Genomic DNA, 6,002 nt, shown 5'->3' on the forward strand with positions numbered 1-6,002 from the left:
GACGAAACGCGTAACCAATGCAGACTCAACATGCGTGCAGCTCCACAAATCGAAGGGCGAAAGCCCCGGCTCCCTTCCAAAGCGTTGCCAGCGGCATGCGACAGAGCGCAGCACAGAAAAGTGAAAAAGTCGGATTAGAAACGAACGCATGCTGTAAACTACTTTTCCTTGGTGAGCTGAACATTTTCGGTCTAATCCTGAGCTTCGGAATAATTTGCTAGTACTGAAGCAAGTAAATCACAATTGGGGGCAGCATCAGCGTAGTTTCAAACGTGAACAATTCTGAAAATACTCGGGCATATCGTCCCGTTCCCAAGTTCACCTGTATTTGTTTATGCGATTTGAATTAAGACACCAAAACCTACACTAAAGACTACTGCTACATGCTTAAACAGAGGCTACATAGCAATTATATTCCATGTACCTACCTCACCAGAAATTCGATTCGGTTATTTTCTGATCAGGTTTGTATTTATGCTGATGGTACAGTGGTTCCGCATTAAAATCTAGTTAAAGCCCATTGGCTAAACTTAGGCCCTCAAGTTAACAGTGCGTAATTGCGGGTCTGCGTATGAAACATCTTCAGCTAGCTTAATGTGAGCCTTCCAATCGGAGCGGATAAGAAGCACTCGTTTCTGTATCGGAATTCGTACTCCGCCGATTCATTACTTGGACTCGTGCTTTTGACACACACTGGCTCGCTTCACAAATGAGCAGCGTGCCACTGACAGGTTCCTATTTGAAATATTCAGTTCTTTGCAATTAATAAGGCGGGCCATGAAATGGCGTATATATTCTGGCTGGAATTGTCCCCTATGTAGCACGTGGGTCGATCTGTGCTTTTGAAGCGAAACGCCGACTAGATGCATGCGCAACAGCACGAGAACGTTGTGGCGTTCAAAAGTTTAGATAATGTCCAGTCGTCTAGTTTATATGAACTCTGTTGTGTATTCGCTTTATGAAGAGCATTGGGATTGTATTATTTTTCGTACATAGCCAATATATGTATGTTTCTTTCAATACTCGTCACCATATTACTAACCACGTAAAGCCCCCTTACATATTGATCCGATCAGCAGCCTGTTAGATACTGCAAATAAATAAAAAATTAAATACATAAATAAAACGGACTATAATTGGGCTATATCCTGCGTAAGCGGCGCTAGGAAGCAGGGTCTGTAAATTTCGCCCTTCCACTTTCCATAGCACTAACTTGGCATCGAACAGTATGCGAATTCCTGACAACTGAGGAAAACACGCGGGAAGCATTGATTTCTGCCTGAAGAAGTTGCCAGCCCACTCAATTTTTCTTTTTTTTTTTGTTAGTTCCAGAGCAGCGTGCTCACCGGAAGTGGCGATGATGGCGAGGATCTCCCCACCACAGACTTCGGAGAATCCCTCAATCTGAAGCAACCTGGTGCGCGAGCCACCGAGCAGCCGCTGACCCAGACTGGAGAGGTTCAGCTCGAACGCCAGGTCTCGAACTCGCGTCAGCGAGTCCAGTTTCACTGTCACGATGACGTGGCCATTCGCACCGTTGCTGAAAAGTACGACAAGCGCTTGGTTCCGCACACACAAAAATAAAGTCTGAAAACACCGCAGGCCAAAAGGCCAGAAGACGACGACGATGGCGACGTTTAACGCCCATGACGTGCAAGATGTCTTACACTTCACGTACCACGACTCGAGCTAATAAGTGTTTCCGGGGTACGTCCTGGGTAGCTTGAGGTGAGTTACGGGCGGGTCTTCGAAATAGAGCACCGATAGCACGGCGGCTTACCGAGTTATCTAGTTGGTGAAGGGGGGAGGGGAAGACAAGGAGTGGAATGTTGGTGGAGTGCATGACTAGCTGAAATAACGAAACACCCACGTACGACTGCAAAATTTGCCGGAGACTTTCGCGGTGGCGTATGTTAGTCGCCTACTGTTATTCAATAAGCGAAGAGCTTCGTTCAGGATCCTTTTTAACCCTGCAATACATAACGCAATGCAATGATTACTGCGCCGTTCGAGACTGAATTTCAAATTTCTGCACGTGAAAGAGAAGTAGCGACATATATTGCAGCGCTAGTTTCACACGTGAACAGCTTAGGAATGTAACTACTAGCTGCAGTGCTCGTTATGTTTGCTGAAGCTATCTTCAGTATAACTTTGCGCTCCATGGCGAGAAATCAAGTTGTACTTATTTCGTGTAAAGCGCTGTTTGGGCATTGCAGGGTTTAGTGCGCCCAAATACGTTTGGTGTCGGTGTTGTTGGATGCTCTGAACAGCGAACTCGTCGAAGTAAGTACTTGAAAAACTGTAGCAATGGATAGCGAAGCCTGAAAGGACACCACACCACGCTACTGCAAAATTTGGAGTTCGTCTGGGAGGCATACCGCAGGTTGAGTAGAATAGAAGACGTCGGGATAATTTATCACTCTGAACTGGCGCCTGTGTTGTGTAGCAGGCAAACTTACGCGTGACATTAGGATGTTAAGCAATCGCCGTATAAGAACGAAAAAGCTTGTTGAGCATCGGAAGTACTTTCGTGCTGTTCTGTAGTTTTTCGCGTACTTGTGTCTCGCGTTCCACAATCCTCGCGAATAGCCGTGCGCCGGGCTTATTAGCCGGAGGCAGAGTTTCTCACTATAACACCTAGAGGGTGATCTGGCGCCACCGTCTATGGGAGTTTCTTAAAGGGGCACCGTGCCGTCTGCGAGGCTGGTGTTGGCTGGTGTTGTAAGAGGCTTCGTCTAAAACGTGGATATGGCTGCGCAAATAACGCGTTCTCCAAGTAAAATCTTCAAAATGTTTCCATTCACGCATATTACATCTGTACTCTCCCACGATGCATGACCAAGCGAAGAAAAGCAAGAACAGACGACGAACTGTTTCCAAGCGAGCGCGAACCTTGTCTGTCCAACTTTTGCGGCCCGCTGATACTTTTTTACGGAACATGTAGTCGTACGCACAATAACAAGTTCTCATAGTTAAACAAGACATGTTTTCGCGTAATAATAAAGCTAAAACAGCTTTTCACGTGCTGTTCTAGTAGAAAATCAATCGTGACAGACTGAACGGTACTTGCCAAGCGCATCTTCAAAGTGTCTTGCCTCTACGAGAACGATGCCAATCTGAATCCACAATATACCGTCATTCCCATGCATACCACAGCGCAGCAGCGCCAGATTTCCCTCTAGGTAATGTAGTGAGAAACTCTATGGCCGGAGGTTTCCGTTAAGCTGTTCCAAACGTACCTCTAGAATGGATTTCGTTTTCTCGCACAGATACAGCCTTCTGGGTTTTACGATCTCCAGGACTTCGGAATTGCCACTAAGAATTTGTGATAGTATTTGTTTTCCCCTGCCAGCGTTACTTTCTATTCCCGGCACCTGTCGTCCTAGTAGTGAATTCGATGTCATATTTGTGAGAAATTTGCACTTTCGGCGTCATGTGCGCGCATGTATACGGCGTAAATTAAGGTGAGAATGTTCGGTTTTTTATCGTGCCTCAATTTTGTTTTTACAGGGCCGGAGGAATGCTTTTTGCTGGTGTACGAATGGTTAAGAGCTTCGAAATAAAGTTACGGTGTGTGGAATTAACGCCCGTGCGTGTCTGGTCTCTTCGCTAGCATTTTCTTTCAGCGTGGACAAGCGTCCGAGTGTGGCCAGTCAATCGACAACTAATTCTGTCAAAGGGGGACGTGGGTCTTCTCATAAAAGGAATTGAACAGCTTGCTATAACCGCTCCTCGCAGTGCTACTAAACCGGGTCAAGGATTCAAATAACTACAGCGTGTTCAGTGACGCCGAATACAGTTCCGCTACGCTGCTGCAAAGTGTACACAGAGAGTAGCGTAATGCGCACATGAGCACGCGGATAGAGCATGTGGTATGTTGTCGGCAGAACGGACTATGTGAGCGTAGGCCGCGACAGCGGCCCAGCTGGCCAAGCTACTGGTCGACAAATAAACAGGGTTCGATGTGCCGTTCCGGTAGCCGAGCGGCTTGAGTGTTGAACTCGTATCCTTCAGGACGGTGGTTCGATTCCCGCTGCCTGCATCGCTGAAAAAAAAAAAAGGCAGCGATGCGGATGCCGGGGCTCGAAGTGCCATCCATGAAGGTTCGAGGTGGACCGTTAAGGCTGGGTCTCGGACCCCAGAGGACCTCCTGCATCGTAGTACCGGCGTACGCATGGCCAGTGCGCGGATTGAAGGCGGTGCGGACGTCGGCACTATGAGGCAGGTGACCCCCTGGGAGTCACGGTGCCGTACAACTGGGTGCCGGAACTCCAAGTGCCGGAACTGGGAGTTCCGGCACCCAGCTGTACTCTCGGCCGCCGGAATGTGGCGGATAAGAGGGAGTTTTGTGTCATGGTGCACACTATTTCCTCTCGCTATCCCCCGGGTATCCTAAGAGGGTGGATACCTGTTGCTTTTGTGGGAAGTGCGAAGCGCACCCCACGGAGTACAACAGAAGAACACCCCTAGAGGAAAAACCCACCTGTAAGAGACCCCCAATAGAGAAAACCGACCCGGCCCACCTTTAACAGACCCCACCCCCTAGAGAAAGCGCCGACCCGACGGAACCCCCCCCCCCCCCCCAGAGAAAGCCGACCCGGCCCACTTCTAAGAGAACCTCTGCTTCGCTCTTTTGCCGCGAGAGGAGCCGACCTCTTTTGCCGCGTGATCTCTATAGAGGTGGGCTCCTCTCGCGGCAAAAGAGCGAAGCCGGGGTTCTCTTAGAAGTGGGAGCCGGGTCGGCTTTCTCTAGGGGGGGGGTTCGGTCGGGCCGGGTCGGCGGTTTCTCTAGGGGGTGGGGTCTCCGAAGGTATCCGAAAGGTGAGCCGGGTCGGTTTTCTCTATTGGGGGGGGGGGGGTCTCTTACAGGTGGGTTTTTCCTCTAGGGGTGTTCTTCTGTTGTACTCCGTGGGGTGCGCTTCGCACTTCCCACAAAAGCAACAGGTATCCACCCTCTTAGGATACCCGGGGGATAGCGAGAGGAAATAGTGTGCACCATGACACAAAACTCCCTCTTATCCGCCACATTCCGGCGGCCGAGAGTACAGCTGGGTGCCGGAACTCCCAGTTCCGGCACTTGGAGTTCCGGCACCCAGTTGTACGGCACCGTGACTCCCAGGGGGTCACCTGCCTCATAGTGCCGACGTCCGCACCGCCTTCAATCCGCGCACTGGCCATGCGTACGCCGGTACTACGATGCAGGAGGTCCTCTGGGGTCCGAGACCCAGCCTTAACGGTCCACCTCGAACCTTCATGGATGGCACTTCGAGCCCCGGCATCCGCATCGCTGCCTTTTTTTTTTTTCAGCGATGCAGGCAGCGGGAATCGAACCACCGTCCTGAAGGATACGAGTTCAACACTCAAGCCGCTCGGCTACCGGAACGGCACATCGAACCCTGTTTATTTGTCGACCAGTAGCTTGGCCAGCTGGGCCGCTGTCGCGGCCTACGCTCACATAGTCCGTTCTGCCGACGAGATAACGCGTGCTCTATCCGCGTGCTGGCACCCGCTCATGCGCACCGGCCGCGGTCAGTCACGTTGGCTGCGCTGCGATGCTAGACTCTGCGTCCACATTGCAGTGGCTGAGAGTAATAGCGCCGCGCCTGGCATGCAGCCGAACCATTATACACGCTTGAATTATGTTGCAATTTGTGATCCGGTTTGGCACACTCCACAAACAGTTGCACCTATTGCGGTGTATGTTTGCCACACAAGAATTACCATCATTTGTATTTCCCGCATTTGTTTTCTTTAGCGCTGCGAGCCCAGTACTTGCAAGTTACGAACTGCATGCGCGTTGTCAGCCTGCCAGAGCGTTCTGGACTGGAAAGTAACGAGCGCAGCGTTTTCAAGAAAAGGAAACGCAACCAAGGCCGATGATGATTATTATTGTGTGGAAAATATACACACCAAAGGGTGCAAGTGTTCCTACATTGAAGTGCTGTGGCATGCTGCCATGTTCGGTGATAAGGTGTTAGAACAGGTATCCCTTTGACAGAACA

This window comes from Dermacentor variabilis, chromosome 10, assembly GCF_050947875.1.
Source record: "Dermacentor variabilis isolate Ectoservices chromosome 10, ASM5094787v1, whole genome shotgun sequence".
NCBI lineage: Eukaryota > Metazoa > Arthropoda > Arachnida > Ixodida > Ixodidae > Dermacentor > Dermacentor variabilis.